The following is a 13,192-nucleotide window of genomic DNA, read 5'->3' on the forward strand; positions in this document are numbered from 1 at the left end:
TAAGATAGTTTCCTACGACGTTATAACTCTCTTCTTCTTGTGTGTGTGCGCGTGTGTGGATGTGTGTGCCAATTAAAAGAGATAAATGGTATAACCTTTCTATCACCCATGCCAAGTATGATAGATTGATTATGCCATTTCCCTCTTGAATAATAGGTCTTGAGTTCAACTCCTCGTCGGCTAGATCTTTAGGTCTTTTAATTTTAATTAGTTTTCTACGACGTTAAATTAGTTTCTCTCTATTTCTCTCTCAATGTGTGTGCGTTTTTTTGGATTGTATGCATGTTTTCTCTCTTTTTTCCTCTCTCAATGTGTGCGTTTTTTGTTTATGCATGTTCTCTCTCTTTTTTCCTCTCTCAATGCGTGCGTTTTTTGTTTATGCATGCTCTCTCTCTCTCTCTTTTCCTCTCTCAATGTGTGTGTGCATTCTTTGTTTATGTATGTGTGTGTGCATTTTTTTTTATGTTTGTACTCTCTCTCTCTCTCTCTCTCTCTCTCTCTCTCTCTCTCTCTCTCTCTCAAAAACACTATGTGTGTGTGTGTATGTGTGTGTGAGAGAGGGAGAGAGAAAGAGGGGAAGGGAACATGAGAATGAGGAGAGGGAAGGAGCATACCTGGCTCTCCTTCCTCTCCTCGTGTATGTGTGTGTGTGTGTGTGTGTGTGTGTGTGTGTGGAGAAGAATAAGAGAGAGAGAGAGAGAGAGGGAGAGAGTTACCTGCTCCTTGCTTGAGGGCGCCGAAAAACTCAGATCTGAGATCTGAGTTTTTGGGCGCGCTCGATTATTTTTTTAGCCCAGCCGGCGTCGCTATGAGCGTCGCAAATTTACAAAGAAATTTGCGACGCTCATAGCGACGCCGGGAATTTTTTTTTTGAGCGTCGCTGTGTGAGCGTCGCTAATATGAATAGCCTCTTGTAGTGAAGCTTGTTGAGAAGTTGAGAGCCTACACCAACACTCTTGGCTATGGAATGCAAATCCAACCAAGAGCCATGCTTCAATGCTTAAGCTTGTCATCTTATTCATCTTCACTACTATGCTATTATGTTATGCTAAGCAAGAAGAGTGATAATAAGTGAGGAACTATTTCTTTCTCCTACGAATGCTTCTTCTTCCTTTCCCTACCCTCATTCCCTGCTAGCTCTCTCCACCTTTGAAGGTGTTTGAGGCCTTGGGACTGAGGCTGGGGATGGTTAATGCTTTTACAAAGTTTATGTTATGCTCGTGAAGCATGAAGCTTTCCATCTTCATTGCATCACCTAGGTCACAAAGAACACAAAGATTGTAGTGTACCAAGTCTCTCTTGATTGGAGAATCTATAATACAAAAGCCTATTGGAGGGGAGACCGGCTCCACATAAATCCAGTGCTCAAATTTGTTGTCATGTTCTCTAGTTCTCTCTCTTGCAAAAGTATTGTTCATGCCAAGTTAATTAAGTATAATGGTTATGTTGCTACCGCCGCTAATTAAGTTTATCCTCTATGTTCTCAAAGTAGTCTCACAAAAATGCCCACTCTAATTCTCTTTATTCCGCTATTCTTGCCAGGGGACACACGAACTCTGTGTAAGTGTATGGACCAAGGTATGTGCTCAAAGAACGGAATTGTAGAGGGTTGGAAAGGGAGGTGCAGGATTCGACGCAGGTGCATAGCAAAGGTGAGGGTGTCGACCTGTAGGATGGCGGGCAGAGACATTGTGGAAAAAGAGAAAGGGGGGGTAGGGGGGGGAGAACATGCGTTGGAATCTGCTCAAATAATTACTTTTTTTTTTTTTTGAAGTCATGCCAATAGTATGTATAGCTTACGTAGATCAAGTGGAAAAGAAGAAAAGCCACTTTAAATTTCAAAAAAAGGGTAAAAACTTGAAAAAAAAAGGTCAATTTCGTATAACTTCTTTTAAGAAAATTTTTGAAAGGGAAAAGTGTATTTTTACCAATAATATTTTTTCCAAAAACGTGAACACTCACACTACAAGTGCTCTCTCTCTCTCTCTCTCTCTCTCTCTCTCTCTCTCTCTCTCTCTCTCTCTCTCTCACACACACACACACACACACACACACACACACACACACACACACACACACACACACACAAACACACACAGAGCATGGCCCTTCAATAGCAGCCAGTGATGCATCAAGAGCATGACCACTTGGGGCCTCAAACTCTCAGTCTTGATTGAGGACATAATTATTAAAAACCTGTACGGAATCAAGAAGGGCAGAATCCTAGCCTCAAAATTTCTCAAACAAAACACTACCTTCTCTAGTGAGGAGTACGCATTAGCTTGTTAACTTGCTCACTGAGCTCATCAATCTGGTTGAATGCCCACACATTTGTGCCATTAACCATCATGTCAGTGTTGCCTCAAATATTCTTAGTTTAATATTCATTCCATTGCTTCTAGATAGCCCAAATGAACTCCACTCTAGCTCTATTTAAGATTCACATAAAACCAAGGGCAAGCCGGATGTAGCTTCCTTTGATGATATTGTGCGGTCAAGCAAGGAGCTCATTCACATGGTAGGAGCGGGAAGAGGGGTAGTTGACAGAGATGAAGAATGGATGCATGCTTTGAGATGTTTAGAACACTCAAGGGGGCAATAGTTACACATCTGGTGGGCTTCTCTCTGTGTACAAGACTCTAATGGAACCCCAGCCCCCTCAAGGCACATGTAGTGCTTGAGGGAATTTGTATTATTTTCGGGTTAATATAAATTCTCAACTCACAATTGTGAGTATGGCAAAAATAAAAATAAAAAATCACATAAAACCTTGATGAAATCTCCTAGAAGTAATTGTTTCCAACAAGGGACCAGGTCCACCACTTCAATGCAAGTGGAGAGAATGGTTGCATTATCTAGGCAGGACACAAATAGGTGACATATGTCCTCCATTATTTCCTCATGTCTAGGAAATATTCCATTACTTTGGCCAACAACCGTCTCTATTCTATCCAACTAGCTTTATGAAGAATAAGCTAGAGCTCTATAGATTTCTTGGAGTGAGTATGGGGGTTCAAGATGGTTTTGAATTTCAAATTCCACTCATGGAGGGGAGGGGAGAGGGGTTTTGAGAATGAATTGAGGGTGTTGGAGTTTGAAACCTCCTTTTGAATCTCCTAGGGAGAGATGGGGTCAACACATGATAGCTTCCCAAAGTAGGTCTTGTGCAAAGATGCTCATTCTTGTTTTGACAATGGTCATGTAGTGGTGGTCTTCCAATGGCTCTAAATTTCCTCTAACATGCCATATGTCTGTCTTTCTTGCATGGTGGGGAATTTAGTAGATTAAATTTTCTCTATCATCCTTTTGTGAGATGGGCCACTTCTTCTAAGGACATTTAGATGCTCGAGAGATGATTTTGATGGCCATTTTGTTGGCTTAATCCTTTCATTTGCTTAGTAGATACCAAATGTCCCACTTGACTATTGTTGCTCCTTTCTTAAGGGGTCACCAACCCAAAAGAAGTTCATACAGGCTTTGGAGATCCCACTCAGTGGAGAGTTGGGAGGTTAGCAAAACAAAACAAGGAAGAAGAGAATGTAAGCAGTTAAGTAGTGATTGATGAGCATTGGAGCCTTATTCTTTTATTGAGCTTGGACCTAAACTTCTAAAGTAACCACTCTCATCTTTATTTGAATGAAATTTATTGGGACCCTCAAAAGCCAAAAGATCTATCCATCTAGGATGATCAATTTAGTTGATTAAACAATCAATCAAGGAGAGGGTCTTTTTATGATGAGCAGCTGTGAGTTTTGGCATGGTTGATTTTAGTCATGAGTCCCTACAAAATTTCTTAAGGCATGTGTGATTAGGGTTGAGTGAGATCTCCCTATCACTTTCATTGACCCACATGGAGTTTTCTATTTTTGGATCTTCCCATTATGGGAGTTATACTAGTAGGGCACATCTATAAAGTTTTGGGGTCTTGTTCTCTTGATGGGTACCCTACTTGGGTTGGTTAGTGTTGTTATTGCCTGCCTATTGGGCATTGTTAGGTGGAGCATTACCATTGGAAGAACTTGGAGAGTTATTGTTGACAACATCTGAGAGGGCCAAGAGGGGTTAAAGTCTCTCTTGGGTCAATAGGTCACCTAGCTCCTTGCCTAGCTTGGATCCCATGGCTCTCAAACGGCTTTGAAAGTGAAGGGGAAGATTATGGAACTCTACCCAAACAAGGTAGTTGTGTAGTGCAGAGTGTTCTAGATTTGAAGTTAAGGGACCACTTTGCCTGTCAAAAAGTGCAAACAAGGCAAGATTGTATGCTAAAGCTGTTAAAGATTTTGGAAGTTGTGAATTATTGAGGAAATGTAATGGAATGGACTCAATAGGATGAGCATACCCCAAAGGGAGTCCACATTTTCGTTGAACATTTTGTCCAAAAACTGTTATTTTAGCCGAAGTGGTTATAACTATCCTAGCACTATATACTTGCATCTTGTGCCTTGGTAGAGGATCAAGAGGCTTGGGTAGTTTTCATATCATTTAATGGTGTCCAAAGAGCCCTAAACTAGGCAACCGAACCATTTTTAACCACATTTGGCCGGTTGTGTATATCCTACTTTTATAAGCCCAATATTATAGTAAATAGCTCTTCTTGAGTCATTTTGTGGCTTCCAAAGTTGGAGAGCTAATCACATCAATCCCTTGAGAGCTTTGTGAACAACAAGGAGCTAATGACATCAATCACTTGAGAGATTTGTGAACAACAAGGAGCTCATAGTTTCCATATCCTCTCAAAAGCCTCAATCTATTGGTATTTATTGACTCTCACATGCTCCTTTATGCATGATGGTTGAATTTATGCAATATGATCAATGATTTTTTCTTCCTTTCCTATTGTGCAATGTCTTTTTTGAAGTAGCTAATCAAGTAATCTTGTTAATCTTATTTTCTCAATCATTGTGGTGACATTTGAATCTCACTTTTACTAATTAGGTTGAGTAATAGTAGGTGTAGCCTAGAAAAGAGGCAATGTGGCATTCACTGGTGCACACACAGTAGGACGATCTGCATCACTTCATGTTGCATTGAGTTGAGAGTTGCATTGGGCATTTGGATTAGTGAGTTGAATCACATTGTGGGAGAAAGAGCAATCATTGTGCTCCAAGTAGAGTATATCATAGAGTAAATTTGGCTGACCTTGGATTGCACACAAGATGACTCTCTAAAGACCGCCAATGTAGTGGTTGTGTAGATAGTTTTGTACACTAGGTACTGGTTGACTTCCTTGTTCTTTGGATTGAAATTTTAGATTGTCAATAGCAACCATTATACAACAGTGTCCGCACAACCTTCTTCTGACAATGGTGTCAGGGAACAAGAGAAGAACAAGAGCAAGGAGAGAACCATTGTTTCCATTTTCACGTTTCTTGGTTACAAATTCAATCATTATATTAGCAAGATATTAGTAGTAGATTAGGCATTGGCATTATACTCATCACAGTGAATTGGGGGGCTTCCAAAATTCTCACACACATTGTGATTGACATTCTAATGTCAATTAGGGGTAAGATTAAACAAGATTAGGAGTAGGTGTTGGAGTTAGAGTTGCAAGAATTCACACATAGCTTAGAGATGGAGCTCAAGGCACACAACAAAGAGAGTATTACTAAGTGTGTGAATAGAAGATAAGATATCCTTTTTTTTTTTTTTTTTGGGGGGGGGGGGGGGGGGGGGGCTAGGGAGGAAAAAAAGTGCCCACGGTTCCTAAGTGTGTTCATACACATCAATACCATATACATGAAAACAGTCGGGTCAAAAGTAGGACAAGATTTAGGGGTAGCCTCGGGGCAGTATCAAGCTTGAGTATATATTTCACTTCTACATTTTTGCTTTAGTTTGTTGCACATTTCCCTAAAAAGATTGTAAAACCCTAATTTTTATTGCCTTTGCTTTATCAAGTGTACTTCTGCACAAAGACTTTCCCTGAAAGAAATTCTTTTGCCATTTGCAAGTTTCCCAGACTTTGGAATCACACTCTATTTCTCAAATTGCTTCTTCTCTTTCAAATCATTTTGAGCACAAGGGTGACCTGTGAATTATAGGGATCTACAAGGGTGGCTTGTGAATTATATGGATCTACAAGGGGCCAAACATGCAAACACATAGATAACCCAAAAGCTACTTTTGGAGTCTAGTGGTCAAAATATGACCTAAGCAATTTCTAGGCCAAAAACATTGATTTTGCCGATCCTATTTGCTACTAAGGCCCCACAAGGGTTCAAACTTCCCAAATTTACCAAAGCCTACCAAGTGCCCAAAGGGATGGTGAGCACTTAAAGGCTATTCCATAGAGGTCAAGACCCTTAGTCTTGGTAAAAAGAGGCTTGTGCCTCAAAACAATTTTGGACCTACAAATTCGGCACAAAAGGATCTTAGCGTCTATATGTTGTTAAGAATGATTTGAGGGACATCAAAGGACGCTTAGCACCTATGAAAGGTATTTTTTGACTTTCATTTGCATTTTTCACATGTGTATACCCAATCCATTTCATTAACAACATCAAGATAATTAAAACCATCCAAAAAAATATGAAAATTTTTCTTTTTGCACTCAAAATTGGTCAATTAGACTAGAGTAGAAGGACGTTAGGAGTAAATGAAGACTCTCAAAAGTGCTCTCAAAATCCTCTACCTAGAGTGGTTTTGTTGGTCCATCCAAAGACCCTTGAAACCATCTCAGAGGAAAAGATTATTTTTGACTTCCAAGGAAACAAACTCTTGTGATGCCATATCTATAACATCCATGGTTGGGACCATAGAGGAAGCTAGAACAACTTGTTATGAAAATATTCTTCTGAGTGGCAGTTTATGTTATGGCCGACAAGATCAGGGAAAAAAGATGGGAGAGGGAGACTGTGCATTTCCTTTCATAACATTGGTGGTAAAAGATAAAGGTGACCACTTGACAGAGTATGAGAAAGGCACCAGATTTCTCAAGAGTTGCTCAACAAAGCCATGGAATCATGCTAAAATTTCCTAATAAGAATACCCAAAGTGAGCCTACTACTGAAATATGGTGGATAATCCAATGTAGCATTCATGCTAAGACATCATCAAAAGTCAAGAATGCTATAATTAGGGCCTAGGCAATCAATACACACAAGAGCATGGCAAAGGCACACAATGATTATTGGATTGATGAAAAGACTAGATACACACTCTATAGCCTAGAGCTAGGCATATTTGCACACATAATTGATGATGTCACTAGGATTGCCAAGTAGCTGCACGCTAAGATCCCACATAGGCTAAATCACATGGTCTATCGCATGTCACAAGTTGACCAGGCATTCACTTGTAAGAGAGTGTTCATGCATATTAGGTGCTACAAAACCTGCAATCCTTTGGTTAATAACCTCTTGTGACTCCAAAGGAGAGGAAAAATCAAGGGTCAATACTGTTGCCTCCTACATGGGTTTCTAGTGCCTTTAAATCCCTAAAAGTAAGGATGGATCTAATGGACAACCCACCATCAAATTGGATGCTATCCAAAATCCATTAGCTTCCTCCCAAAATTCCTTGATAGGTGAAGTTGTGGTCCACCATGTTTTTGTGGATAGCCTGTATGTAATCTTGTACAAGGATATATCACGATGGGTCTACAAAACGCACAATTGCAAATGATTCTGCCCTCATAAGTACAAAGTTATGTTTACGCTAATGAGTTGTTCAACTCCACAATTCTTGTGGAGACTTGAGTATTGTAAATCGAGCTCATATAACCTCCAAGATCCCACTTGGGGGGATTCCCATTTTTTCCTAGGGATATAAGGGGAGGAACATGAATTTCCATTTATAAATCATGCACTTACAACCTAGCCAAATGAGTCTCATTACTAAGCAAATACCTCTAAATACCTCGTAGGCCCATGGAATTTGCAAAGGGGATTGGGATGGGGCCTTGCATGCAAGAAGAAGAGGAGCATTATGCATGTTTCTAATAGACCTTAAGATACCACATGAAACTACAAGGGAAATATAAGAGACTATATTTAAGCTAAACATTGCTAAGGACCCTATAAGTTGCTCTTTCTTGAGTTCATGGTGAGTTCATGGTAGAGGAGGTGACTCATAGGAAGTTAAGACCTCACACCTGCAAAAGCTATGCAACTGCTACATCATGCCCATCGGGATGGCCATGTAGCAAAATTTTGGCAAGCTTTTAATGCAAAAAAGTTCACTAATGTGCACACCATAATTCAAGTATTTCAAAAGGGAAATCCTTAGCTTGGTTTTGGACTTTGAAAGTCCATATTCTCTTATGACTTTGAACTGATGGTTGAGGCCTTCATAGAGGAGAACACTAAGAGGAATATTCAACATAATACACTAACATACATTTAGAGTTTGAAGCCCAAGAAGCTGGTGTGCAATGCCATTGACTACCGTCTTAGGTGGTATATTTCACTATGCCCTGTTTTTTAGAAACCCTTGTAGGAGAGGCTTATTTTTTTCTTCTTTGAAGGACTCCTTGATCAGCTATTTGTGTTCATCTTTTTTATAAGCATGACTTTACATTGAATGAGTGGTATAGTGATGCATTATTGTATGCTAATAGCTGCAACCTAGAGGGAGCTACCAATTCAACAGACAACACCTCTAATAGTTTTAGTGCAACCAAACACCATGCAATCAATCTAGATGGTATGGGTTCAAGAGCCACGTTGACCAAGTTATTACATGAGGAATCAACCACCCTACCCTTGAGCTTATGTCTTTAGAATTTGTGTAGGTAACCATCCCATTGGGATCTACTAAATAAGAATGAAGTTTTTTCAAGGTGCAAGTGCTATACTTTGGTGTGATGCATATAAGAATATAGGAAATCATGATACAAAAAATTGATTAAGAGCATGAGCCTTAGGAGAAGGCCTTACCTCCTATAACCTGTCCAAGGATGGGGTGAAACATCATCAAAGGGAGCTCTTCAAGACTAAATATGCAAATCTTAGGGGATCAACCCGTACTTCTTGAGCCTACAACCTTGAGATTCCCAACCATAAGGGTAGCAACCCTAGGGACTTAGTGCTAGTGAGGAATTATTACGAAGGTGAGTATGACCTAACCTATTTTCCTAAAGACTATGCTAAAATGAATAGGTATTATGATTATGCCAGTGATATACTTTACTTGTTATGATAATGAATCCTTTGGGAGATAGACCTCCAATGATGAGATAGCCTCAATCTCAACCTCCTCAAGATGGGGATGCCTGTTAAAATGTGGTGGTAATCATTGCATGAGAAATTGTCCTTATGATAAGGATAGTACCCAACCTATGGCTTTATGATATTGTGGTAAACTACATATCACTCATTTGAACCACAACTACCCACACACACACACACTCTATTTTCTAGCTAGCCTTTGGTCGGGATAGCACCATATAACGGACCAGACTAGATGCCTTTACTTGGCCTACCTAATCCAAAGGGATGGGTTGGGACTCTATGAGTTCCTTATTCCGGTCAAGAAGGCAGATGTTTATGATAGATTTGTTCTTGTTAGCATGAATTTGTTGGGGTCAACCCAACTTGGGCGGCCACCTTGTGTGTGAACACCATGTACTAGCCTTTATATGGCTTAAAAAACTAATAATGAATCTCTCTCTTTTCTGTGTGCACGCTCATCTTATCTCTTCATCTTTGTTGTGTTGAAGCCACGTTGATTAGGGAGGCTGTCGTAGTTCCCACAACTGGTATCAGAACTAAGGTGGAGGAGACAAGCTCGTCAACACACAAAGCCAACACAACTACCTCTCAAAATGCTTTCACAAGCGGCCCTACCATCACTGCTTCTTTGCATACTTCACAAGTCGGTATCTCAACCCGTACTGTTGCATATTGAAACGCCATTGCTGCCTCTAAAGACCCTATCGTTGCTTCTTGAGATGCCTTCTTCAAATGCCCTAAGTGTAGGGAGCGTCTCGAAATGTTGTTGGCTACTACCTCGCCACGCTACCCTAATGTGCTTGCTCCACATGCTTGCAAGTTTTTCATTTCAAAATGCTCAACATTGATGGTCACTTTCTGTTGCAGCAGGAATGTATGTCTACAAAGGGCATCTCAAAATGCCTCCAAATCTTGGCCCCCCCTGCTAGTGCAAGTCGGATAGCATCTCAAAACACCCTCAATTGTGCCCTTTTTCAAGTATTTCATTTCAAGGTGCAGGTCCAGCACAAGGTACCACCCATAGCCACTCTATGTGCATCTCAAAAGGGTGTTGTTTTTTGCCTACCACCTCCATATGGCATCTCAAGATGCCATCTAGAATTGTAAATAAACCGCTATCGGTTTTGCCTCTTCAACACCACGTCACTTCAAGCAAACCAACAAGCATATTGCAACACCCTCAACACTTGTGTTCGTCAATTGTTCCTTTGCAATTTGTGCACCCCAAAATGCAGATGGAGCTATGGTGTTTTAGAAGTAAGTGTTTTGATTAGTTTTTATGTACATGGTGGATAACCCATTTTTGCAAGACAATTGCATTTGATTTTTATCCTCTCCAAAATCCTCCATTTACATCAAGCAATGTGTGTGATGATATGTAGTTCAAGTTTGGTGAAAACCCCACTTTTGTCCCATGTTAATTAAATTTTTTATCAAGATATGTACGTGCTCTCAAAATTTTGTAAGGAATTAGACACTACATTGGCTAAACAAATAAGAGAGGCCAGAGGTAAGCCTTCACAATGTGATGCCCCACGTCCGTTTCCACCTCGTGAGGTTATTGGGTAAACCCAAGGTTAGGCAGTAAACCAAAAACCCCAATGTGACGGTAGCTACATTGACCTATACCCGATGTGTTCAGAGGAAGTTCTTTATGGTAAACCTAAACCCAAGGTTAGGGGTAAACTTAAAACCCCGAGGTAAGGAGTAAACCAAAAACCCCAATATGATGGTAGCTATGTTGACCTATACCCTATGTGTTTAGGGGAGGTTCTTGTGGTAGCGCCAGGTTATGGGTATACCTAAAAACCTTGGTTGTGAGAAAACCTAAAACTAACAGTTTTGAGTACACCAAAAGTTCTATGTGTGAGTGTGGCGTGTTTAATTCAAGGAGGCGAATAATGACAATAGTTGTAAAAATGACAAGTTTGGCTGAAGGGGCAATTGTTGGGTTCAACTCAACTTGGGCGGTCACCTTGTGTATGAACACCGTGTACTAGCCTTTATATGGCTGAAAAATCCAATGATGAATCTGTCTCTTTTTGGTGTGCACTCTCATCTTATCTCTTCATCTTCGTTGTGTTGAAGCCTCGGGGGGCTCACCTAATAATTATGTGACTATCATGTGAGTGCAACAGAAGCGGTTATTAAATTCCATTAAGCATATTTTGATACATGCCTCAAAACTTTGCCATGAATCCATCGCCTCTTGATAAAGGATCACATATGAACTTTAGGTAGGTGCTCTTACACCTACTCAGTATATAAAATCTTCTTGAATTGTATTTTCTGTAACTTACAGTAATATATGTCTTGGGGATACTTCTTAACGCGGAAGATTAGTCTCACACAAAAGTGAGTATAATACTTCCGGATGTGTAGTAATTCATAAAACACACACACACACACACACACAATTCTACTCACATGCATGTCCTAATTATTCCCAGTGAATGCTTTTTGTGCTCATATTCCATTAATCATATTCTAATACATGTGCATCTAAGAACAAAGGTTCTGACTCATATTGAATGGATGCCTATGAGATGTGGATTCTCTACAATTGTACCTACTCAACACAGGCTTTTTTCAATCAATATGTGTTGCAAAAAATGGGTTGCGAGAATCATCATTTGTCGGTCCTGGTTTTTTGAGCTACTGGTTTCTTTTAATATTGACACTAAATATAAATGGTGTCGTATTCCCCTCATCTGGTAATGGTTGAACTTTTAGCGGTTATGGTTTTCTGGACTCCACATCACAAAAGATGACATACTTTTTTTTGGCTATGGCTATAGTTAAGGCATGATTGTCATCATTAATCTTGTCTGAAAATAGGATCACCAAAAATAATTACACTTTTCTATGTTATGATTATTCTACACACACTAATCAGATATGTTCATTTCTTTGTGTGGTTGCCTAGGGTTGTGGTTTTTTGGACTCCCAAAAAACAAAGGACATACTTTTGTTAGATGTGGCTATAGTTAAGGAAATAGATGAAGCATGACAATCATCATGCTAAGTAATTCGATTAATTTTGTTTAAAAATAGGATTAGAAATGGTTTTACAGAAAAAATAAGAACATTGTTCTTTGTTCTAGCTAATCTATAGCTAATCTACACATACCGAGCAATTATGTTCATTTCTTTGTGAGGTTGGTTGGTACCTAGTATACACATTGTCCCAAAAGACAAACAAGAGGACAGTTGTAAACTCAACTTGTAGATGGATTGACTTTGAGATGGTATTTGAGCCCTAAAGCCTCATGGGAGGATCTTATAAGAGACAACTACGATTGGTTTTTTGAAAATATTGGCCTTGTACGAACAAGATGTTGTCGAAAATTTCTTGAAATTACGATTGGTTTTTTGAAAATATTGGCCTTGTATGAACAAGATGTTGTCGAAAATTTCTTGAAATGTTTTAGAGAAAATTGGATTTTAATGCAAGAAAATGTAAATGCAAGCCAGGTAATGGGATTATATTATACTTGATACATGACCTACATACTTAAACTTACTTGCAAGAAGGTTGTTGGATTAAAATTATTGGTTATTATCTGGCTCAAAAATGAAATAAAACTCGATTTGCACGTTTAATTTGACCTACTTTTTGGTAGAGACAAATACTGTTTTTGAGCTCAAATTTTTCTTTGGAAATTTTCCTAATTGGGTTTTGCAAGTTCTTTATGATTATTCAAATTTTAGACATTTTGAAGAGTCGATGCTGGAAATGTTTTGGGGATTTCCCATAAGAGCTTGCATGCACGTATATGTTTTTTGCGTTCGTTTATGGCCGCATAGGGAAAAGCTATAGATGCAATATACAAAAAGATTTAATCTCTAGGCTTTTAACTGTTGATGTCTTTTGCTTCAAAATACTAGCATTGATCCTCACTTGATGATCTCTTGTGAGATAGCAAGGACTGTAAATTTGAAAATTTGCTTGTAAAACGAAGAAGATGCTCACCTATTTTTTTTAAAGGGGCTTTTAATCATATGATTTTATGTTTTAA

Source organism: Adiantum capillus-veneris, chromosome 26, assembly GCF_014529385.1.
Source record: "Adiantum capillus-veneris isolate H3 chromosome 26, ASM1452938v2, whole genome shotgun sequence".
Classification (NCBI taxonomy): Eukaryota; Viridiplantae; Streptophyta; class Polypodiopsida; order Polypodiales; family Pteridaceae; genus Adiantum; species Adiantum capillus-veneris.